The sequence below is a fragment of the Bos mutus genome, chromosome 13, assembly GCF_027580195.1.
Source record: "Bos mutus isolate GX-2022 chromosome 13, NWIPB_WYAK_1.1, whole genome shotgun sequence".
In the NCBI taxonomy this organism is placed as follows: Eukaryota; Metazoa; Chordata; class Mammalia; order Artiodactyla; family Bovidae; genus Bos; species Bos mutus.
The window spans coordinates 28,895,414-28,921,625 of NC_091629.1; the positions used below are offsets into that span (position 1 = coordinate 28,895,414).

Below are 26,212 nucleotides of genomic sequence, written 5' to 3' on the forward strand. Positions count from 1 at the left end.
GCCCAGCTCTTGGATGCCCTGTTTCTGGGCTCTGCAGCCTTTAACCTTAGATGGAGAAGGGCCACGCGGAAGGGATGACCAACCCCAGCCTCCTGATGTGACTGTGACTGGACAACACCAGGGAGTGATTGGCCCATGCTTCTGGCCATGGACTCCGACCCACAAGCTGTAAACTCATCTGTGGGCACAGGGGGCGGGTCAGGGACCAGCCAGGTCAATGGGCCTCATGTAAAGAGGGTGGTGCAGAGCTCTGGACAGGACTTGCTTCAGAAACATGAGCTTTTAATATTCATTTGGCTCCTAGTTCTTAAATTCCCATCAGACGTATGGCAGGGGCTTCAGAGATGAACTTATTTACAAAACAGAAACAGAGTCACAAATATGGAAAACAAACTCATGGTAACCAGGGGGTAAGGGAATGGGAGGGATAAATTGGGAGATTGGGGTTGACATATACACATTAGTATATACAAAATGGGGGCTTCCCTGGTGGCTCAGATGGTAAAAATCTGCTTGCAGTGCAGAAGGCTCAGGTTCAATCCCTTTGTTGGGAAGATTCCCTGGAGAAGGGAATGGATACCCACTCCACTATTCTTGCCCGGAGAAATACATGGACAGAGGAGCCTTACTGGCTACTGTCCTGGCGTCAGAAAGAGTTGGACACAACTGAGCCTCTAACACGTTTACTTCACTTCATATATAAAATAGATAATCAACAAGGACCTACTGTACAGAACAGGTAAGTCCACTCACTACTCAATAATAACCTACATGGGAGAAAAGTAGGTACACATATATGTATAACTGAGTCGCTGTGCTGTACACCTGAAACACAACATTGTAAATTAACTGTACTCCAATAAAAATTAAAAAAAAAAAAAAAAAGAAGTGAGAGACTTGGTGGTAGAGCAGACAAAGCAAGAAAAGTGCACAAGTAATGACTTGAGGAGGTGGCTGGAAGGTACAAGGACACAGCATGCCAGGGAAACCGGACAAGCCCCATTCTTCCTCTAAAAGTAGCCACACATGGATAGTCCACACTCCAGGGACTGGCGCCTAATGAAGCATATTAATTATTGAGTGATGCAATTAACTTCTATTGTGCAAACAGCTATCTGTGTGGTCTTTGTCTTGGACTCTTGGACGAAGCCTGGTTTCTCTTGCTCCTCAGAATTGGGAAAAAGTGACCAGCTCTAGATTCCCTGGTCACATTATGAATCCAAGATTCCAAGGTGGCCTGAGTGGTAATAATAGAAATTGAGGTGATTATCCCTGATCTAATTAAGTTGTGATTAGGGAGCAGTAACGTGAGGGGCTGCTGACTTCTGCTCCTGGGACTGGCTCTCTGCATGGTTCTGAGTTTGGATCAGCACAGTGATTGCCAGACATTGTTTTTATGCTCCATAGCTTTCAATTAATTGCATGAAACACTGACTCATCATTGGCCAATGTCCTCATTCAGAAGAATGTCCATTAGAGTCAAGTCAACTAAAATTCATAACGGAATGGATGCCCTGAAGCTTTCCTTTTAGAACAGGAAAGCTTGACTTGACTATTTTAGGGGTTTTATTTTGTTGGTTGGGGATAGTATATACATATTCACTTGACATCTTGAGTACTTTTATGCTTTGATTTACCCGTGATCATTTCGGAATATCAAGGTGAAACAAAATTCTATCTGAAAAACTAACTCTGGGAAAGAAAGAAATATCTTTCCCTCTGAGAATCTTTAGGGAAGGTAAAATTTGTCATGGTCGTGTGCTCAGTCACACAGTAATGTCTGCCATTTTGCAACCCCATGGACTGTAGCCCGCCAGGCTCCTCTGTCCATGTGATTCTCCAGGCAAGAATGTTGGAGTAGGTTGCCAGTTCCTTCTCCAGTGGATCTTCCCAACCCAGGGATTAAACCATGTCTCCTGCATTGGCAGGCGGGTTCTTCACTGTCTGAGTAACCAGGGAAGTCATTAAAAAATGCTAGCTTATTCATTATTGTCAAAACATGACATCAACCAAGACGTCCTTCAGAAGGTGAATGGGTACATAAACTGTGATTCATCCAATGGCTATTCAGCCAAAAACAAAAATCTTGTATTTCTTCTAGTCTTAATTTCTGCTTTTTTGAACATTGCAGTATGTTGGTTATGCAGGAAATAAAATGTAGCTCTTGCTGTGGATCCACAGATGACTGAAAGGTAATACCCAGCCTCTCCCCATCCTCTCTTATAGGTATATGCATATATTTATATATATTCATAGATACATATATATCTACGTACATATACATACACAATCATGTAATTTTATACAAATACACACACCTCAGGGTTTTTCCACCTCAGCACTTTGACATCACTTGGGGCCAGTGATGTTATTATGTGCTGAGTTATTATCTGCTGAGGGGACCATCCTGACACTGTAGTACCCTTAGCAACCTCCCCAGGCTCTGCCCACTAGATGCCCATAGCCCTCCCCACCCCTATCCCTCCCCTCCCCACCTTCCGACAACAGAAAACATTTCTAGTCATTATCTCCCGGGTTAGGGCAGACAAAATCCCCTGATTGAGAGTTACTGATATATACACTGTTTTCTTTTTTCAAGAAATATACATAAAATGTAAAAAAATGCTTTGTATCTTAAAAATAAATGAAATCATTCTTTGATTTCCATCACTGAACCAGCATTTGAAGAATAACAAAGAAAGTAGATCTAAAAACCACTTTGCCGTCTCATTCTGTACAGACCACACCATACCACAGTTGACATGTCAATCAGATCTTCCCAATTCTGAAATCACTGTTTGATCCATATTTCCATAAAACAAAGCACTCCAAATAGAAAAAAAAAGGAATATAGTTCTACCATTTATCTTCAGATTTCCTTCCAACTATTTTTGGAGCTTTGCCGAATAAACATGACTGTCTTGTGACTCTGTTTATTAGTGGACCACTTCACTCGTGTCTGGAGATGAAGATAGAAAACACCACCTCAATCAAGAGACTTGTGACTGATTTTTAAATATCACAGAGCCACGTGGTTCCCATCCCCGCAGTTGGCCAAGCCAGTGGGATGAATGTTGACTAAGCCCTGGTGTGGGGGCTGTCAGGTCAGGGGTGCCCGCAGGGAGCAACTGGACCCCAGGGAGGTGGACCACAGCAGGCACCCTCCTCCACAGGCCCCCGTGGACATCGCTGGCTATTTCTTCATCTCCCCTCTGGCTTGGTCACTGCCTGGGAGCATGCTCCCCGTGAGGTAGAGCTCAATCGATCCAATGGTCTCGTGAATGACTTCCACCCCCCTGATGTCCACCTAAGCGGTGCAGAAACAGTCAAGGTCCAGTCTCATCACAAAAAATCTCAGCAGAGCTGACTTTGGACTTATCCACAACCAAGTTCCCCCAAAGTCGAAGTCTCATTCCAACCAATAACTATTCAAAGGCTGTGATTTTCAGGACTGCCAAACAAGACTGATATTCTAGTGTCTAAAAATAAATAAACAAAAAATAACCAAGCACAACATCTTGGGTCATTTATCAATAACATCGTTGAGCTCCAAAGCTCTAAGAAGTGACATCGGCCAAAAGTGAGAGGAAACGAAAGACCAAGTTTATTCTGGAAATAAGTAGGGTATGGCTAACAAAACATGTCCATACAGTTAAACAGTCCATGACCTGAGGTGGGAGGCAGGCCGTGCTCCTGTCAGATGAGGTTGCTGGTAACTGTGCCCTGTAGGTGGGAGTCCTGGACGGGTCTGGGGAGCTGCACAGAGAGGGAGACCCCTGTGCTCAGAGCCCAGGGAGCCCAAAGTGAAGGCCATGAGGCGGCCAAGGGGAATTTGGGGGAACTGGAGTTGACCTGGCTTTTCCCAGGAGACTGCTGTGCTTATCCCAAACCCCATTGCCTTCCAAGGCCTGACAAGGTAAGTTAGTACGAGAAATCTCAAACATCTTTTAATCTAGATTTCATTTTCCCAGCTTGGACAGACAGACATCAGGAAAATAGTTCCACGGGAGCAAACATGAATGGGCAGCTGACAGGTGATGCTAACTCATGTGGCACGTCAGCGTGGCTGCCACATGGTATCTGGCCACCATCACTCAGCGGTCTCAGCCTCAGGTAATAGCTCCAAAGTCCAATGCTCCCAAAGGCCCCTCTGCCACCCCTTCTAGTCCCACGTGGGATTTCTCCGTGTTTAGCCATTGATTCAGAATTCTTTACCCCACTCCAAGAAAATCATGTCTGTGGGTGAATCTGGCCTTCAGTCCAACAGAGTGGGCCCTCTGGGTCCTGTCCTCAGGTGACATGTGAGGAGCCGGGGCAGGGGACTGTGGTCACTCCAAGGCCTGGAAGGCTGCCCATCAGACCCTGCTTCTTTCGGGTCCAAGTGTGGATTCACTGTGTCCCCAGTCGGTGAACCATCCTTTGGTCTGACCCATTGCCTTCTGCAAGGAAGCAGAACATTGTGCACTGAGGATCCTTTCATTTGCCATAAAGTCCGTGATTTCTTCAAAGCCGGCATTGCAATGCCTTTCTCCATAGCTTCATTTACTTCGAATTTGGAAAATGTGCACAGATGTCCAACTACTCATCTGTCTTCATTTCACTGCTAGTCTCTAGCTTGATACACAGACACACACACACTCACATACACACACACAGCCTTTGCCTGCTCACTAGAGACCACATTCTGCTTCAGTTAAAAAGGCCCTGCACTTGTGTGTGTGAGTGTGTGTGTTGTGTGCAGTAGTTACAATGCCTACTGACAGTTCCAAGTATAAAAACCTACATATCAACTCTGAGCTGATTTGACACTCACTCTACAAACACAGTGACAATGGCACCGGGATCAGATTCTGCCCTACTAAAAGAGAAACCATTTTCTTCAGAAAAAAATTAAGATTGTGAAAGTCACATATGCCAGGAAAATGTAAATTTCACTCTTCCTGCAACACTGATGGGAAATTCATTGCACCCTTTCATCTAAGACCAAAACGCACAATGATCAGAACTGACATGAGTCATGATTCCTGCCATAGGCTGATGAGATGAAATGCACTCGTTAGCCCCAGGTTGATAAAAAGTGCAGCTTCAGTAACATGCCAGCCCTCCGAATTGACAGAGCCGTTTCATGGGTTTTAGAAAATAGGAGATGAGTCTGTTTTGCTAAAATCTTGTCACCATCATTCTACCCAGGCCTTCAGATAACACTAAATATGGAATAGTGATTTTTAAGAATAAAGACTTGGACCAGACAGGAGGATTCTTTGCTCCTGGAGAAATGTGAGTCTTCAGGATGTGGACCCTGCTGAGTTCTCCTCTGGGATCATGGGCATTGGGTGAGATGAGGCGCTAACCTTCCTGTCTGAGCTGCAGAGGTCTGCTGGCACTGACCACTCCCACTATTGATATGCATCAGCCCTGGGCTATCGACCTGAAGACATGGGTTATGTGGGTCTGTGCTTTTGCCACAAGTAAGTTACACAGCTTTAGAGACTCACCAAACCATTTTCTGCCTGCCCTGGCTAATAGGCATCATTATGCCTGACTCCTGTACTCACATAATTATTGTGGGGAAGATGTCAGTGATTGTAGAAATCATGAACACACTGGTCTTCATTGAATCTTATTTTGATCTCTTACCCTGATGCTGGGAAAGACTGAGGGCAGGAGAAGAAGGAGGCGACAAAGGATGAGGTGGTTGGAAACATCACTGACTCAATGGACATGAGCAAACTCTGGGAGTTGGTGAAGGACAGAGAAGCCTGACGTGCTGCAGTCCATGGGGTCACAAATAGTTGGACACAACTGAGTGACTAAATAATAACAACAGCCCTTGGAAGTGTTGAAACATTAGAGAAACTGTACTTTTATGAATTAAGAAACAAACTCCAAAGAAAGACATATACCTATGAGAACTAGAAATTGAGATGAGCGGTTTATTTTGAAGTGGTAACTATAACAAATTAGAACACTTAATCATGTAACTGATATCTGTGTGCTCACTTTGAGCTAAGCCCAAAGAAAGGCAATGCCGAAGAATGCTCAAACTACCGCACAATTGCACTCATCTCACATGCTAGCAAAGTAATGCTCAAAATTCTCCAAGTCAGGCTTCAACAGTTCCTGAATCATGAACTTCCAGATGTTCAAATTGGATTTAGAAAAGGCAGAGGAGCCAGAGATCAAATTGCCAACATCCGCTGGATTATCAAAAAAGGAAGAGAGTTCCAGAAAAACATCTGCTTCTGCTTTATTGACTATGCCAAAGCCTTTGACTGTGTGGATCATGACAAATTGTGGAAAATTCTGAAAGAGATGGGAATACCTGACCTGTCTCCTGAGAAATCTGTATGCAGGTCAAGAAATAATAGTTAGAACCAGACATGGAACAACAGACTGATTCTAAATCAGGAAAGCAGTACATCAAGGCTGTATATTGTCACCCTGTTTATTTAACTTCTATGCAGAGTACATCTTGAGAAATGCTGGACTGGATGAAACACAAGCTGGAATCAAGTTTGCTGGGAGAAATATCAATAAACTCAGGCATGCTGATGACACCACACTTACGGCAGAAAGCTAAAAGAATAGAAAGACTAAAAGAAAAGGAAGAAAAACTAAAGAGCCTCTTGATGAAAGTGAAAGAGGATAGTGAAAAAGTTAACGTAAAACTCAACATTTAGAAAACCAAGATCATGGCATCTGGTTCCATCACTCCATAGCAAATAAATGGGGAAACAATGGAAGCAATGAGAGAGTTTATTTTGGGGGGCTCCGAAATCACTGCAGGTTGTGACTGCAGCCATGAAATTAAAAGATGCTTGCTCCTTGAAAGAAAAGTTATGACCAACTTAGATAGCATATTCAAAAGCAGAGACATTACTTTGCCAACAAAGGTCCATCTAGTCAAGGCTATGATTTTTCCAGTAGTCATGTATGGATGTGAGAGTTGGACTATAAAGAAAGCTAAGCATCAAAGAATTGATGCTTTTGAACTGTGGTGTTGGAGAAGATTCTTGAGAGTCCCTTGGACTGCAAGGAGATCCAACCAGTCCATCCTAAAGGAAATCAGTCCTGAATATTCATTAGAAGGACTGATACTAAGCTGAACTCCAACACTTTGGCCACCTGATGCGAAGACCCGACTCATTGGGAAAGACCCTGATGCTGGGAAAGATTGAAGGTGGGAGGAGAAGGGGACGATAGAGGATGAGATGGCTATATGGCATCACTGACTCAATGGACATGAGTTTGAGTAGGCTCCAGGAGTTGGTGATGGACAGGGAGGCCTGGCATGCTGTGATTCATGGGGTCACAAAGAGTCAGACACAACTGAGCGACTGAACTGAACTGGGCCACACAAAATCACAAAGCCTATATTAATTTATATGTTAAAGTTAAACACACACAGATAGATCTGCTGGAGCACAGTGGTTAATCGATTATTCATATGTTACATATTTCATCACATTAAAGAAATTATCAAATTTAATGGATAGCATTATTTTCTATACCACACAAATCTTTAAGTAGTCAGCACAGACCCATATTTGTCAAAATTTCCGAAAAATCAGAATGAACTTTTTCTTTTCTTTTTTTCTTTTTTGTTATTTTTAGATGAGTCGATTTTCTCTGAATGAGATAAATCCCATTTCTGCCAATTTTGACACTGTTTTCAACAAATGTCTGCTCTATAGAAGTTTCCTCTCTTCAAAACCACTGAAAATGAAATCACGTAGCCAGCCATGCGTTCTGTTGTGGTCTCTCCCCATCTTCCTCCTGAGCTGACTCAGAACCACCCCTAGTTCTCCCTTGGGTCTCCTGGACCCAACCCATTGCCTCATTTAACCATTTTCCCCATCACTTCTCTGGCTCACTTCCCTACTTGTAAGAAACGTTTTGTTTCCACATTTGCTAAATCCACACATGGCTATAAATTTGGCTCTGGTGGCTGAAAACAGCTGCAAGGTGAGCTGAAGATGAAGCAGGGGCTCCAGAGAGCTGCTGCTCAAACAGCCTCTCCTGCTATGACCTGAACTAGGAACAGGCCAGTGGTGTGGACCTGGCGATGCCCCACTGTGGACAGAAAGGGCCAGAGTCAGGCCTCATTTCCAGCCTCACATGTGCCATAAAACGTGCTTTTTGCCAAGCAGTTTCTGCCTCTGCCAGCTCAAGACAGAATGAACAGAAGCTGCCGGGGAAACTGAGGGGAAACCCCGCAAGCGTTGGCCCCTTGGAGCAGGTTCCTGTTGCTCCATCAGATGCCCCATCTCTCACTGCAGAGACTGGTTTCCAAGAGCAGAGCAGAGTGCAAAGAGCAGGCGCTGAGCCACTGCTCCAGAGAGGCTACGCTGGGAGCCAGTTCCCATTACTGCTTCCCAAAAACAAAAATAGATGCTCTAGTCAGTCACAGACGTTCAGCTGTGACTCCAGCACCCTCAGCAGGTAACTACTGTGACACCTGAGTGCCATGCCAGAGGATACACCTACATCCCTTCTGCCAACACAGAAAGAGGGATGGAGGAAGAGCAGGAGGGAGGGAGAAAAGAAAGAAAAGAACAAAGAAAGGAAAGAGAAAAAATAACTGGCACTATACAAATAGAAAATACAAAAGTGACTGTAAGGAAATGCTTGAGGTGTGACACCCATTGCTGTGGCTCACTCTAACACGTGCAAACAGTTCACGATCTCTTAACACCTGTGGGCACATTTTTCAGCTCCCTCCACATTCTTCTTAAATTTTGGTCAAGAGAGCTCTGCAAACATTCTTTCTGTTGCCTGCCAGTCTGCCCAGAGGTAAACCAGACCAAGCCACACACACGTGTATCACCAGCAGCCCAAGGTCCTAGACATTGACCACGATGGCTGAGACAAGAGACACTTCATGAAGGTTTGGCCCCCTCGTATTCAGAAGGTTTGCTCACTGGGCAGAGCAGAGACGTGTCTGACATCAGGTCTGTGCAGCACCAGCAGTGATCAATGATGAATGATGATTGGAACATCATGTATAAATGATTAGCAATAGACTTTTCTGTGTCACAGCTGTCCAGGGTAGCAGCGGCCAGCTCTATGTGGCTACTGATATTCAAAAAATTAGAAATTAAGTAGAAGTCAGCGTTCAGTTCATTGACGACAGGTGAAGGGTGGCACGAGGCTCCCAACTGCCTCCCCAGGCCTAGCAAAGGAAGTTGCACCATCATGAAGTTTCCCTGGGATGCCCCTGTCCCAACACTGACCACCTGGATCCCCTGTGCCCTCGGGGCCACCACAGTGCTGTCCAGCTTTGCATTCTCCCTCCTTCTTGCAGAAGGTCAACTTTTGTGTGTGTGTATAACTTGTCTCCCTTACATTTGTTATTTTAGCTCCTGCTTCTATCAAGATGACAGACGTGGTGCTGTTTTAGGATAAGTGAAGATGCAGCCCTGCAAGGCATCAGGATGCAGTCAGAGCTCCCCTCCCCTGAGAACAGGACAGAACACCTGAGTGGGTTGCTATCCAGAAGATCCTGACCTCACCTCACTCCCAACTCCTCGTGGTTAATTGGTTTATTGATCTGTTGGAGTCTGGGATTTGCTGGCTTGCTTGCATTTCAGAGATAGTACTTTCTGAGCCCCTGGGGGTAAGTTCCAGATCACAAAAGTCATACTAAAGATTCTGGGATCTTTGAGTTGGGGCAGGATCTATGGTGAATCCCACCTGTTCAGTTCAGTTCAGTTCAGTCGCTCAGTTGTGTCCGACTCTTTGCGACCCCATGAATCACAGCACGCCAGGCCTCCCTGTCCATCACCAACTCCTGGAGTTCACTCAGACTCATGTCCATTGAGTCAGTGATGCCATCCAGCCATCTCATCCTCTGTCGTCCCCTTCTCCTCCTGCCCCCAATCCCTCCCAGCATCAGAGTCTTTTCCAATGAGTCAACTCTTCGCATGAGGCAGCCAAAGTACTGGAGTTCCAGCTTTAGCATCATTCCTTCCAAAGAAATCCCAGGGCTGATCTCCTTTAGAATGGACTGGTTGGATCTCCTTGCAGTCCAAGAGTCTTCTCCAACACCACAGTTCAAAAGCATCAATTCTTCGGCGCTCAGCCTTCTTCACAGTCCAACTCTCACATCCATACATGACCACAGGAAAAACCATAGCCTTGACTAGATGGACCTTTGTTGGCAAAGTAATGTCTCTGCTCGGTTGGTCATAACTTTCCTTCCAAGGAGTAAGCATCTTTTAATTTCATTGCTGCAGTCACCATCCGCAGTGATTTTGGAGCCCAAAAAAATGAAGTCTGACACTGTTTCCACTGTTTCCCCATCTATTTCCCATGAAGTCATGGGACCGGATGCATGATCTTCGTTTTCTGAATGTTGAGCTTTAAGCCAACTTTTCCACTCTCCACTTTCACTTTCAGCAAGAGGCTTTTTAGTTCCTCTTCACTTTCTGCCATAAGGGTGGTGTCATCTGCATATCTGAGGTTATTGATATTTCTCCTGGCAATCTTGATTCCAGCTTGCGTTTCTTCCAGCCCAGCGTTTCTCATGATGTACTCTGCATAGAAGTTAAATAAGCAGGGTGACAATATACAGCCTTGACGTACTCCTTTCCCTATTTGGAACTAGTCTGTTGTTCCATGTCCAGTTCTAACTGTTGCTTCGTGACCTGCAGATTTAAATAATTCTCTTCAACCAGCACTCACATTAGTCAAGATCTGTATCTTACACAATCAGTCGTCACTCCTGTGAAGTGAGGGATTCCTTCTGACCTTCCAGTCCTACTGGAGAAGGTATGTTAAGTCCCACCTTCCCCTATCTGCATCACACTTATTTTTAACTTTCAAAGAATGGTTGCACCCATTATTCAAAGCCCCTTCCTGAAGATCTGGGACAGATTCTTCTCTGGATATCACCCTCAGAAGCTGTAATTTGCTGAGCCCCCAAGCAGAACTCTTTTCTGCTTTGTTAGGGTTTTTATCCATCACTTCCATTCCCTGAATCAGTGAGAGGAATCCTTATCACAGAGAATTGTGGGCATGACTGTATGGAGGAATTGATGCTGGTCTTGAATTTGTGATGCCTTGCTAATTCTTCTAATTGCCTCAGTTTACATCCCATCTGCTGGGCTAGAGGGGTTTAGGTTCCTTCTTTCTATCAAGATTAATTGAGTGATGAGTGTGTGTGTCTGTGTGTCTGTGGACGTGTACTTCAGCTTTCATTCACAACTTGAATTTCATTGGTCTCAAGGTATTTCTCCATTTTGTCACTTGTAAGAAAAGATGATTCCATAATAGATTTCTGTTTATTTTCATCCCTGTGTGTGTGTGTGTGTGTGTGAATCACTCAGTCATGTCTGACTCTTTGCAACCCTTTGGACTGTAGCCCGCCAGGTTCCTCTGTCCATGGGATTCTCCAGACAAGAATACTGGAGAGGGAATTCTCCAGGGGATCTTCCTGATCCAGGGATCAAACCCAAGTCTCCTGCATTCCAGGCAAGTTCTTTACCATCTGAGCCACCAGGGAAGCCCACTTTCATCCCTAAAAATATCTACTGTGGTATTAAAGCAGCAACAAGTTCATGGAGCCATCTGACAGCAGGAGTATCTGATGGCAATGACTGCGGGCACAGCATCCTTTCCTCACATCACTGTGCGATCTCTGTAGAAAGTCTGTGTCTCACTGGTCCAAGGCACCATGTGGACAAGGGCCATTTTCATCAAGTTCACCGAATCCCCAGTGCACAGCTTATGGCTCTCATCCATAGCAGTAATTATGGCTCGCTTTTGGAATAGCCAAAGCAAAAATGATTCTTCTTTAGTTGTTATTTTAGTTCCTACTTTTATCAAAATGACAGTCATGCATGGGTTCTAACAATATAATCCAGTATTTTTTATGACTTTCACTTGGGAATGAATGTAGGGCTTTCAATAAAGGAAGAAGGACTTTTTAATGAAAGCTTTGGAAAAATAAATTGTAGAAAAGAATGTGAAGAGCACTGTAGACCGAGTTTATACTGATCTACCCAATAAATGTAACACTATTCGGTAGCTTGTCTTTTAATTTTGTCAATGGTTTTCTTTGCCGAGCAAGTATTTTTAAGTTTAATTAGGTCCCATTTGTGTATTTTTGCTTTTCTTTCCTTTGCCTGAGGAGACAGAATCAATTTCTGTCATGGTGTTCCACCTACGTTTTCCTCTAGGAGTTTCGTGGTTTCCAGTCTTACATTTGTCTTTAATCCATTTTGAGTTTATAGCTGTGTATGGTTTCAGACAGCATTCTAATTTCATTCTTTGACAATTCGTTGTTGAGTTTTCCAAGCGCTGCTTCTCTGTCTTCTCTCCATTGTATATTCTTGCCTTCTTGTCATCAATTAATTAAAGGACCACCAATTAATGGGTTTATTTCTGGGCTTTCTTTCCTGTTCCACTTATCTATATGTCTGTTTCATGCCAGTACCATGCTGTTGTGATGACAGTAGTTTTGTGGGATAGTCTAAGTCAGGGTGTGAGGCTGGACCACACTGATTCCATCCTGTCGGCTCCATCTCAGGCCCCCCATCCCAGCCCTGCCCTGAGGTTTGCTACCCCCATCCATCACCCCTCCCCAAATGAGAGGCCCCCCTCTGAGCAGACTGGTCAGTGTGGAAGCCCCCTAAACTGTGCTTCCCTCCGTGGACCAAATCCCCCAGAGGATGGAGCCATGGCTTCTGCTTCTGCACTGAGCCCTTGGTGCAGGACGACCACACACATCAGCACATGGCTCTTTGGGCTCAAAGCTGCATGAGATAAGAGTTGAGAGTCAAGAAAGGAACATTGACGGTGATGGGCAAAGAGAGGTAAAGAAGTAAAAATGACAATACTGACTAGGGAAGAAATGCCTGTGGGACTGGAGAGTAAGTGCCTGGAAGCACAACAATCACATTTGAAAGGGACATTCATATCCTCTTCCCAAGAACTCAGGTGAGCGCCTTTACCTTAAACAAATATCTCTCCTAGGAAGAGGGACAAGCACATCGACCGAGACATTTAGAATTAATTGTGCTGGTGAAGTGATTTTTTTAAAATTCCACCAGGAGCTATAATTCATTGGCAACGATATCAACTCGACAGAATGTTTCCAGTTCTAATTTCATAGGACCAGATGAAGTTCTTATTTTTATTCTCTATGTTATATGTGTATATATATTTAACTACCATCTTCTGAACTTTAAAGAGAGCTAAAAATTGGGAAAGAAGTGACAGGTATCCTTGAGAAAATATGCATGATTTTAGAAATTTTGGTTCTCACATCACAAATGAAATATTACAGACCAATCAGGTTAACAAAAAACTAACATCTTCATTCATAAAATCTGCCTTAAGAAAGAGCCTTATCTTATCGACCCATTTATTCTGTCGTGAGTGTTTACTGCACATTTATCTGGATTCAGTGTTGAGTTCCAATGGGCAGGGCCTGCTAGAGGCCCCACCCTGTTTATCACCACCTGCTTCCATCCAATATGCATATTTTTATCTGAAAGTTGGAGTCAAAATACCTGCTCTGCTTACTTCACAGAGAATGGAATAGATGATTAGGTTCAAAAAAAAAAAATTACTCTCCAGGCATGCCAAATGATTTTATGTGATGGTAGAAGACAGACACTAAAATACACATGTGTCAGATAAAACCTAATCTATGATTGAGTGCTCAAAACAGCAATACATACAGAAAGTGCCAGGGGGTTTCAGAAAATGGGGGGCTGGGGGGAGTGCCAGGATAGGCTGCTCCGGATAAGGGAATACAGCTCCCTAAAGACTGACTTAGTGTCTCGCAATGCACTTTTATCTCTAACCCAGATCTCCACCCGACATCTTCACCCTGTTCCCACTGGTCTCATCCCCAAAGGAACCTGCCAAGCTCCCTGCTGGTGTGAAGTCAGCCTTCAGTCTTCCTGCCATTTGAACTCAGGACCCAGCACTGCTCAGGGAAACCTGGTTGGCATGCCATTCCAGTCTCAGATCTGATCTCAGGAGAGTTTCGCTCATGGCCACTCCTAAAATTCTGCAACGCTCTGGTTTCTCAGACTACCTTCTGCAAACCAGGAAGCCGCACTGACACAGGCCTCCCCACCATCCTCACCATCTCCATCCTAATAGCTTCACTTACAGGGTTAAGTTCTCCGCAAAGAAAACACACACTCACATTGCAACCACGTGACTTCACGGGCTTGGAAAGTCTTTCCAGTTTTCCTAAGGGTATCTTGTGATACTCAATACTTTTACTTTTTTCCAATAGAGTGTCTGAAAGACAGTAACTTAGGAACCCCTAGATCGAGGAGACACAAGGCAGGGGGTATAGAAAGGATGAGAGTGTCTGTGCCCTCTCCAGATCCCACTCTTCCCAAATCTTCACATGTTCACCAGTCTCAAAGCTCTTGAAACCCCATTCTTTGGGGCTTTTACAGGCTTTTTATGGAGGCAGAGCTGGGAAACTGAACCTGTCACCCAGATTGGCAATGAGTCACTTTCTGAAAATTGCACTTCCCTGATAAATTCAAGGCTCCCTACTGATTTATAGTTATGGGGTGATGATTCAGGGGTGAAGAGGTTCCACCCCAAAATATGTAGAGTGGGCACACTAGTTATTTGGAACTGAGGGTATTTGCACATACAGGAAGGGTTTTCTAATCTCCCATTTACCATCCAAAAGCCAAATTCCATGAGAAGGATATCCTCCCTGGACCAGGAGGACAGAAGACTCTTACTGTTGTCAGAATGAACCTATACAAACAACCTGCTAAATAGCCCTAATCATCGGTTAGACCCGGGTCCGCATATCTCCTAGTCCCTGACCCACAATTTACCACCTCCAGTCCAAACTTTTTTCCTTTGTCCCTTCAATCTCTAAAATTTATCATTCTTTGTTAAAATGGTATCTAATTTGTCATGCTTATCTGCTTCTCTGAGTTTTTATTTCTTCCGTAGGAAGGACTCTGTATACATACAGAAAATTAACATTGAATAAAATGTGAATGTTCTTCTCCTATTAATCTGTCCTTTACTCAGTTTAATTTTCAGGCCCAGGTACAGAACCTAACAGGGTGGAGGGAAAGTCTCTGTGGTTCTGAAGACAAACTCATCTGACTATCAAAGACCGTGATGATGCGACACCAGCCAAAATTCAGAAACGCTCCCATCATAATGACGTTTCTTCTAAAAGCATCCATCAATGATCATTCCCCAGATACATTTTTTTCTTGATTGCCATACTTTACGCACTTACTTTAATTTGCTTAAGCAGGTGTTATGATTATAAATTGGCTCTTGATTATCCACAGAGGTATTATCTTCCAATGCTTTCTGAAAATAACTAAGCAGAAGTGGTAACTGGATTGTTTATTTTCCTTCACTTTACTCTGCTTGTTCTCTTACTTTTCTGGTTCCTGTGGCCTATGTGGGATTGGGGGTTAGAAGCTGAAATTCTCTATCCCTTGAAAGAAGGACAGAATAAACTTAGGAGGCAAGAGAGCTCCCGGCAGCTTTGCTCAAGGTGCCGGGACTATGAGCGACAAGGGGGCTCGAGCAGGATGGCTTCGCAGAGGAGGGAGTCCTAGCAACCCTGGGTTTGGCTCCAAGCAGCCACCAAGAAGCCACCTTGCAGAGAAAGCTGAACAACATGGGGGGATTCTTCATTCCACTGTCTCCTCAGTAGTGTGAACATGGAGGAAGTGGCTCGGTGCCAACAACTCCCGGTGCTGAGGGAGCCACCTGGGTGCCTCGGCCGGAATGTCCTGTCTTCCTCCTGCGAGGGTGGGGACCTGTGCTCCGTTCACTGAAACGCACATCGTAACCAGTGTCTCTACTGCTGGGGGCATGTCTTAGTCCCTCTGGGCTGTTATGGTAATATGCCACAGACTGAGCAGTTGAACAGCAGACCTGCATTTCTTCCAACTCTGGAGACTGGCTGTCGAAGGTCAAGTTGCAGGCAGATTCAGCATCTGGTGAGGATGGCGTCTTCTTCCATCTGTCCCCGCCTGGAGGAAGGGGCTGAGGGCTCTCTAGATCTCTTCTATCAGGACGCTGATCCATCCTGGGGGCTCCACCTTCATGGTTTCGTGACCAGAGGCTCCACTCCTGACACCATCCCACTGGGATTAGGAGTCTACAACTGAACCGTGTGGGGATACAACAGTTTACAGCAGGCCCTGTGACACACAGCCCTGAGAACAAGCCTGGAGGCCCCGTGTGAGAGACAGGGATGGGGGTGTGAAGCCAGCTCGGCCAGGGCTCTCAAGACAGGGAACCACCTGCCGGCCTAGAGAGGGTGCAGGACCACCTGAGAGGCTGGCGGCCCTTGGGGCCTCAGCCCCACTTTTCAGCTGGTCACTCCTGTGATTGGTCTCTTATTTACAGAAACGTGCTCACCTTTTCCTCTGGGGTCAGACTGATTGGCTGCAGGGCTCCAAGCACAGGAGCCCTGCAGGCATCAAAACCATGGAAGACCACCCATCCTTAGCAGAGCAAGGATTGGAGGGGAGAGAGGCCAGGAAGCCTAGTCCAGGCGGTGGGAAGACTGAGGTCACAGCTTCCCCTGGGACCTGTGGGCACTTCCTCAGCGAGGGCAGGAGACCTGTGGCCATCCGGCTGTGACCTGGTCTCCAGGGCGTCCCCACGACCCTCTGCTGAGCTTTCCTTGTAACCTATGGAGTAACCTCCTTCCTCACAGGTGTCTTCACCTGCCGCCCCAGGCAAAGGTCAGTCCAGTGGGAGAGAGAGAGGAAGAGAGGCTGGGGGGTGGGCTGCTTGTGCGCAGTTTATTCGCTGGTTTCTAGGGGGAGGAGTTTGGAAGCTTAGAGGGGAAGAGGTGGGAGAAAGTTCTAGAGAGAGAGAGACAGCAAGAGAAACAGCCAGCACCCACTACAGAGGGCAACAAGATTTTTAAACATGTCAATGCCTGTATTCAGCTTTAATTAGTAAAGATGGTGAATTTCTTGCAAATCCTGAGATGGAGTCAAGGGCCGTCTTATCTGGACGTCAAGTAAGAATGATGTCTCAGACTGGGGAATTGATGATCATTTGGATTATATTAAAATTTATATCACATTCTTATTAGAATGACCAAAATCTGACAATACAGAATGCATTTGGTATATCCTAAACACCAAGTCATTGGCAACCTATGGCAGAAGGGGGCTTGGATGGGAGGGACGGGGACGGAGGTAACAGAGCACAGCCCCTCTCGTGTCCACCAGGCTGCAGCCTGACCCCAAGGGGCTCTGGGGTGGAGGTCAGCCGGCAGTGGCCCCACCAAGGGGGCAGGGATATCTGTATCTGGCCTCAGGAAAAAGAATTTCAGAGCCCTCAGCTCCACACCCTGCAGCCCTTCGGGGGTATGGAAGGGGGAATGACACCCCCACAGAAGAGTCTGCGGAGGAGCAAGGACTATGAAACACCTGGGATCTGAGACTCAGATTTCATTTTATAATGATTTTCTTGCATTCTTTTTTTTTTAAGATTTTTTGATGTGGACCATTTTTTAAGTCTTTATTGAATTTGTTACAGTATTGTTTCTGTTTTATGTCTCGGTTTTGGGGCCCCAAGGCATGTGGGATCTTAACTCCCTGACCAGGGATCGAACCTGCGCCCTTTGCACTGGGAGGCAAAGTCTTAGTCGCTGGACCACCTGGGAAGTGCCATCACTGCATTCATTTTTAAAGGATACCTTGTGGAATTGAACAAAAATTATAGAGAATGTCAGTGAATCTTTATTTTCAAATATTATTGAATCATCTGGGACGTCAAGTCTGGGAAATAAAGGGGTGGTTATTTTTGTCTCAGTAAGTTTTTTTTCAACCTTTAATTACCAGTTACTATAAACACTGAACGGCATGTGGATTTGATTTTGCTAATGATTTCAGGAAAGTAGCGATATTAGGTACACAAATAGAAGGACCGATTTAGAATTTAAACGCATCATGAGAGACCTACACATTGGGGTCAAATAAAACAGAAACAATTACGTAAAAATAAACATACAATTCTCTGAGAGGCAAGGCCAAGGTCATGACTGAAAACACGTGCCCTGGAGCAAGGCTAACCCTGCTTTCACATCTGCTCCTGGACTCCTGACTGGGGGACCTTGTGTAAGAAGAGAGATAACAGTATTTATCCCAGGGCTGTCGTCGTGGTTTATGTTGGAGAGTAAATGAGATCACTGAAGTAAAGTGCTCAGAATACATGCATATGCTGAAGAAATGCTTCTCAGCAAATGGAGCCATCTCTCCCCCAGGAAGCAGCCATGTGGGTGATGGAGGTGGGACCAGCGTGCTCTTGTCACTGCAGTGGCGTCATAACCAAAGCCACAGGCAGCAGAGTCATTATGTATAAGGCAGACTGCGTGTAAAGTCAGACACTTAGATAGGAATTTTATATCTCACATCTCCTAATCCTCGCTGAAAATCGGGTGCTATTATCTCCACATTTCTGCCAACTGAGACTCAGGAAAGTTTAGTCATCCAATAAATGGATAAAATAGAATTTGAAGCTGAATGTAATACTTTTGGATGGAAATGGAAAATTGATACTTGTTCAAGGAGGGGAATCATGGAACGAGGGCATCCTCCAGAAACTTCAGCATAACCCCTTAGGGTGGTAGATGAAGGCTCTGGCCATAGACGAGTGAACTCAGTCCCAGCCCCTCTCCTCTGCCTGGCGGGCAGGGATCCACCTGAAAGTTCTAGCCCTTTCAGAAAGCGGTTGGTTCCCATAAGGACCAGCCGTCATACTTAGGGGACCTAAGGGCTTCCCAAAAGTCACCTGAGTAACACATTAATGTACACATTTGTTGCTCACATCCCTTAGGGTCTCCCAAGGGCTTTAGGGACTCTGTGCCAATGGACCCCTACGTTGTTGTTCAGTCACTCAGTCATGTCCGACTCTTTGCAACCCCATGGGCTGCAGCGCCCCAGGCTTCCCTGTCCACCACCAACTCCTGGAGCTTGCTCAAACTCATGTCCATGGAGTCAGTGATGCCATCCAACCGTCTCGTCCTCTTCCATCCCCTCTTCCTCCTGCCCTCAATCTTTCCCAACATTGGGGTCTTTTCTAATGATTCAGCTCTTCGAATCGGGTGGTCAAAGTATGGAACCCTCCATACATACCAAGTATGTACCTCTTGTTGTGAATTGTGTCATCACAGTATCATTAGTCAAAGGCTTTGAGCTGGGGTGAGAAGGTCCCCACCCAGGGCCCCCCAGAACCAGAGTGAAAGCGAGGGAGCGTGGGCACCAGGAAATACAGTCCAGGAGTAACTGACTTAGTGTCAGTGATGCACCCAAATCTCTCTATTCAGTCCACATAGGGCTCCCCTTCACAAACTGAGTCTCCCTCTGGGTAAAGGAGCTTTACAGAAGATCAACAAAATCAGGCACACGAGCTCAGCATGGCATCAGAAACAGCATACTCCTCAGGAAATAGTGACTATTTGGTCATTAAAACCTCCACCACCTCCTGGCAACTTCCTCATTTTGTGTTATCCTGTCTTATTTTGCTGTCCTACTTTTCAGGCTCTGAATCTGATATCTAACCAAAGACAACAAGTTCCAACATCTATATTCTATAGTTTAGCCTTTTATGTTCACATTGTCTAAACTACCCGAAGCACACAGAAGTGTTCAGTAAATCCGGGGTGAATTAAGGAGATTTTCATGTTAATAGTATTAGCATTTATGATGTATTTTCTTTGTGCTGGGCCCCGTGCTAAGTGTTCTACATACTCAGACTCATTTAATCTCTGCTCATAGCCCTGAAACGTAAGCACTCTATGAATGAAAGATGTTTCTTGATGTGTTGCAAGGATGCTGCTTTTGTTGCCATAGCAACAGAGGTCTGGAAATACAAATCCAATTTTAGAAGGCATAATCACTGTTTTGCTCCTCTTTTCTGTCACAGTTTTAATGTATCATTAAGGGTATTCGTATAAAGATAGCTGCAGAGGGAGGCCTGCCCCCAGGAGTTTTCTGTCGTTGATGTTAGGTTCCCTACAACTGAAAGTGGATGTTCTAGAATCTAGACCCTCAGAATCCACTCAGGGCTCCCCTTCATGAACTGAGATGCACTGACCTCAGAGGTTCTTGGAACATGCTCAAGGCATATGAAATCAAAGGCAGAAAGCTGGCGTATATTTAGGGATCTTGGCTTTAATCCAATTGTTAAATGAGTGAAAACACTAGTCTTATGCTGTAATTGGCATGCTATCTCATGGAGAAGTCAGTGTTTGCAGGAGTGTTTCATATAAGTTTGGAGTTTGAAGCTGCTGCCATGGATGGTTCAGACTTCCATGGTTTCTGCCCAGGTTCTTTGGGAACCCAGAATGGGTCCCAGGAATCTCTGGTGTGCAGGCAGTCTCATGTCTAAAAAGACACTGTATCTAAAAAATGTCCTTAGCAAGAGGTAAGGACTGTACTTTTTATACTGCACTGTCTACTGGAGCCTGTAATAAATCTTGGATGGTCATTCAATGCAGAATGAAAGCATAAATACGGTTTTGTGGGAAAAAAAATGCTGAAGAGATATATACCAATTTACAAAAATATATATGTATATGCTACAGATTGCCCAGTTTCAAAAGGTAATTGAAAGCCAAAATACACTAGTCCATTTTTCTTACATTTTTGTTTTGGTAAAATATGCATCTTGTAAAATTTATCATTTTAATGATTCTTAATAGTGATTTTTAATATTTTCAGTTCAGTACTGTTAAATACATTCACTTGTGGTGGAACCATCAGCACCATTCATCCCCAGAACTATCTCACCTTCCCAAAGTGAAGCCCCACCAAACACACACACACACTGCTTTTGTTTGCAACAGCTATCACAGTAGACACTGCATGAAGATTCTTGAAACATTCATATATATACACATCCATCTCTCCTATTGTGGGATAGTCATATCAGATGAATTTCAAGGTGTTGAAGATCTTTTCTGTGGAAATGAGTGTCATGTGAAACTTAGAATAAGGAGGTGACTTCCACTCTGTTACCGTGCTAAGGCTTATTATGTGCATACAAGTCAGTAGATATCAAGCTTGAAATTTGAATAAATACTGAATGACTGGGGAGAAAAAGCAAAGGCAATTGTGTCTAAAAGGAGCAGGAAAAGGAAGTGGGTGGAGCTGCCTACTGTAACAACTTTCAACGAGACTATGGTCCAGTCTCTCAGCTTCATGTGTTAATCTCAAGCTCAAAATGAGTTACATGAGATTACTGGACTAGACATTACTTTGCTGAAAATGGTGCATTTAGTCAAAGCTATGGTTTTTCCAGTAGTCCTGTATGGATATGAGAGTTGGACCATAAAGAAAGCTGAGTGCCGAAGAATTGATGCTTTTGAACTGTGGTGTTAGAGAAGACTCTTGAGAGTCCCTTGGACTGCAAGGAGATCCAACAAATCCATCCTAAAGGAAATTAGTCCTGAATATTCGTTGGAAGGACTGATACTGAAGCTGAAGCTATAATACCTTGGCCACCTGATGCAAAGTGCTGACTCATCAGAAAAGACTGATGCTGGGAGGGATTGGGGGCAGGAGGAGAAGGGGACGACAGAGGATGAGATGGCTGGATGGCATCACTGACTCGATAGGCTTGAGTTTGAGCAAGCTCTGGGAGATGGTGAGGGGCAGGGAAGCCTGGCATGCTGCAGTCCATGGGGTCGCAAGGAGTCGGACATGACTGAGTGACTAAACTACAGGGTTAGTGGTAAAGAACCTGCCTGCCAATGCAGGAGGCATACGAGATGCAAGTCCAACCCCAGGGTTGGGAAGACTCCCTGGAGTAGGGCATCCAATTCACTCAGTATTCTTGCCTGGAGAATCCCATGGACAGAAGAACCTGGCAGGCTACAGTCCATGGGGTCACAAAGTGTTGGACACCACTGAAGCAACTTAGCACACATTTCTGCATGCTCTGCTACTAATACTGTTATGATTCTACATTCTAATCATCTCATGTCTCACTTGCCTCCACAGGTTGGTCTTATACTTTTGTGGGTGATGCTTTAAGTGGGGAGAAGATGGAACCACCCAAGCAGTGGATCTATATCATGGCAGTGGCCACCCAGCATTAATCTAGAACTTGTCAAAGGCAGCTGTGAGGTGTTGTTGCTGTTGTTCAGTTGCCAAGTCATGTCCAACTCTTAGTGACCCCATGGACTGCAAGACACTACACTCCCCTGTCCCTCACCATCTCCCAGAGTTTGTCCAAGTTCATGTCCATTGAATTGGTGGTGCCACCCAACCATCTCATCTTCTGTTGCCCTCTTCTCCTTCTGCCTTCAATCTTTCCCAGCATCAGGGTCTTTTCCAATGAGTCAGCTGTTCACATCAGGTGGCCAAAGTATTGGAGCTTCAGATTCAGCTTCAGACCTTCCAAAGAGTATTCAAGGTTTATTTCATTTAGGATTGACTGGTTTGATCTCCTTGCTTTCCAAGGAACTCTCAAGAGTTGGCAGAACTGGGTCTAAATAATCATAGAACTAAATTCAGTACATATTTTTGAAGGAGAATAATTTTGATTCCAGAATTAGCTTTTCTAATTCTTTTTTCTTTCCCAAGTGGATGAGCCTTTGACTTGTCAGAGCACTTTTCATTCATTACAGATTCATTGTTCCATCTCCTCTGGAGGACAGTCCATGAGATTTAGAAAGAAGTTTCTGGCATTACTAAGTATCACTATTTTAATAGCAGTATGGCTGGGAGAACATTAAAGCTAAGCTAATGACCAAAAAAAAAATGTATTTCCCTACTTTTGAATGGTCTGCTTATGTCTTGAGGCTGTGTCTATATAAGGACATTCTTACTGATGGCAATGAACTAAATTCTACACATTTTATAACATTTATAAAAAAAAATTCTATTCTCACCAACCTGCCTCCCTAAAATCTCAAGAAACTCTATCAGAAACAGTAGATTTTAAGTAAAACTGAAAGAAAAAAAAGAATGTATAACTGGAGTATATAGAACGTAATTCTATTAAAAAATTTTTTGATAAGGAGAGAAAAAGGAAACAAGGGCTTCTTGGTGAGTCCACCATGAATTAGAGACTCTTTCGACCTTGTTTCAGGTCCACACCACAGAGACTGGACACAGGTTAGCCAGCAATGCATTAGACTTCAACATCACAGAGTGATTTGATAGAAACTTGCTTTCATGCTAAGTTGTTTTAGTCGCGTCCAACTCTTTGCCACCCTATGGACTGTAGCCTGCCAAGCTCCTCTGTCCAAGGGATTCTCCAGGCAAGAATATTGGAGTGGGTTGCCATGCCCTTCTCCAGGGGATCTTCCTGACCCCGGGATCAAACTCACATCCCTTACGTTTCCTGCATTGGCAGACAGATTCTTTACCACTAGCACCACTTGGAAGCCCATTTTGTTGGTTCTTATTTCTATTAGAGATATTTTGTCCATAAAACTATTGGCTCTGAACGTCATTGTCAAAAGGAGCAAACATACTAATATTAGAATCCCAAACAGTGAAAACAGATCGTTAATTAAGGTAAATAGATAAAGAACAGATACTTTCTTCTCTAAATCCTCTGAAAGCCATCAGCTGGCCCCATGGGCAAAGAGGCTGGTCCAAGCAGGAAGCCTGCCTCAGGCTCCTGTCCAGGTGGACCCCCAGCTGACCATCACCTCTTACATCATCAGTCCCTCCCAACTCCAAGTTTGAGGATGTGGAGACAATAATTTGTTGCAGTAGCTGTTTTCCAATCACCACTGCTCCCCACCTGCCACTTCCTTGTCCATCACTTGTCTGTCCATGGACAGTTGACAGGAGGCTTCTGCCAACTGTTGGCTCTTTTCTAAACCTTGGGAGTTGAGAAAGAAGTAAAACAACTCTGCCACTGGCAAGAACAGTTTCCAACCTCTGCTGTGGTTCTTGGGGATTCATTTAGCTGCATCTGGTTTCCTGGGCTTCCCCAATGGCTCAGTGGTAAAGAATCCACCTGCCAATGCAGGAGGCACAGGTTCAATCCCTGGGTCAGGATGATCCCTTGGAAGAGGGCATGGCAACCCACTCCAGTATTCTCGCCTGTATAATCCCATAGACAGAGGAGCCTTGCAGACCACAGACCCCCATCCATAGGGGTCACAGGGTCAGACACAACTAGGCACACACACATGCACAGTTTCCCAGGCAGAATTCCCTTGAAACATTAAACAGACCTCTACTTTCACAGCCATCAAGTTCCTGGCCCCTCCTGTTCCTCTCCAGTATTGACCATGAGGTTTGCTTGTGAGGGACACACACAGCCCAAGCCTCTGTGGCCAGAGCACTTCCCCAGGGTCTCTCCCAGCCTTTAACTAGGTTAGGAAAAGATAGCCCACCACACAGAAGGCTTGAAGTTCACCATCCAAACTGAACGTCTCAGCATGCTCACTGCCCAATGTTCACTTAAACAAAACTAAAAAAAAAATTGCAATTAGGAAAGCAAAAAGGAAATGGAATGCTAAAACCCACTTGGGGAAGAAGGAGAGGATGGGACAAATTGAGAGTAGCATTGACATCACAGATAGCTAGTGGGAAGCTGCTGTTTAACACAGAGAGGCCAGCTGGGTGCTCTGTGATGACCTAGAGGGGTAGGATTGGGGTAGGGGGCAGGAGGGAAGCTCAAGAAGGAGGGGCTATATGTATACACATGGCTGATTAGAGTTGTATAGCAGAAACTAACACAACATTGTAAAGCAATTACACTCCAAGAAAGAAAGAAAACCCACCTCACCCAGACTAGCCACCTACTATTATTCCCCACTCCTGCACTTAATGGTTTAACGATGGTCATCAATATTTTAGCAGACAAAAAAAAGAAGCTTTTTCTTAATAAGAGATCGTTCAAAATATAGGATAGTAATTAAAGAAAACTGTGGGTGTTTATAGCCTTATAATCCCCCCATTAAAATGAGAGATGTACGGAAAAATATATATATCGTAAATGGTGATTATGGGCAGGGGAAGATTATCTATTTTAAGTTACATATAAATAATTCATATGTTTCCCATAATAGCACATGCTATCTTGGATCTTTAATATACATTCATGGCACAAAGAAACCGATAATATTACTCAAAGACACTCATTAAAATATTTCTAGTTTCCATTTTCTACCACAAAAAATGCTGGTGATTATTTAGAGCAGGAGTTTTAGGGTTTTTGTTTTGTGTTTCTTTTCTGAAATCACTTGAACAAAACCACTTCCTTTAAAAATGCATGATGAAGGAAAGCCTGCTGCTCATTGCAAAACACATCTGGGCAAAGTTGCTAAAGACTCTCTCCTAACATCTCGTTTTTTTCTGAAAGTGCATCTCTTGTGCTTCGGTGGTCCCTGAAAAGTGTTTGTCAATTTGCAGGAAGAGATTTTGTATGGAATGTTACTTTAGGTAGAACATTGGTTTAGGTAGAAAAAAACTACAATTAAACCCTAATAAAAAGAGTTTACACATTACTTAAAAAGGAAAGTGAAGTCGCTCAGTCGTGTCCAACTCTTTGCAACCCTATGGACTGTAGCCTACCAGGCTTCTCAGTCCATAGGGTTTTCCAGGCAAGAGTACTGGAGTGGGTTGCCCATTGCCTTCTCCAGGGGATCTTCCCAACCCAGGGATTGAACCTGGGTCTCAAGCATTGTAGGCAGACGCTTTACCCTCTGAGCCACCAGGGAAGCCCACATTACTTGTGTGGCCTCAAATATCTTCTTATTACCTAGCTGTACCATGTTTGCTTCCAAAGTAAGATGTGGGCTTGACTTAAAAACACATGGATAGGATACAAGCACAGATCATTAACAGGAGACTGAAAGAGTTGGTCAAGCAGCTGATTTTCCCAAATCCTGCAGGAAAACTGTAATTCCAAAGCTTGTATCCTCTCTGGTCCACACCTGCTTAAGAATGGCAGATTGTATAGTAGGAAGAATCTGGGATAGGAACTACAGGCCTTAGGAAGCTCCAAACGTCTGCCATGAGTTTTAAATAGTCGTATCTGACTCTTTGCGACCCCATGAACTATACAGTCCATGGAATTCTCCAGGCCAGAATGCTGGAGTGGGTAGCAATTTCCTTCTCCAGGGGATCTTCTCAACCCAGGTATCGAATCCAGGTCTCCCACATTGCAGGCAGATTATTTATCAGATGAGCCACCATGGAAGCCTAAGAATCATGGAAGACAGGAGAGAAGTAAATGTCCCAGACAAACAAGTTGGCAA

The 26,212-nt window shown here is 44.5% G+C and overlaps 1 long non-coding RNA gene across 2 annotated transcripts in view; it reads right to left on the reverse strand.

The window, feature by feature from the left end:
• LOC138990410 (uncharacterized) overlaps window positions 1–26,212 on the reverse strand; it is a 42,814-nt gene that overhangs the window by 12,455 nt on the left and 4,147 nt on the right. Inside the window, exon 3 of one of the 2 annotated variants that reach the window (XR_011466500.1) lies at window positions 23,058–26,156. The exons of the other annotated variant lie outside the window; for it this stretch is intronic. This is a non-coding gene — a long non-coding RNA (uncharacterized lncRNA). Of the gene's footprint in view, window positions 1–23,057; window positions 26,157–26,212 lie in introns of those variants that run through there. 2 annotated transcript variants of the gene reach the window in all.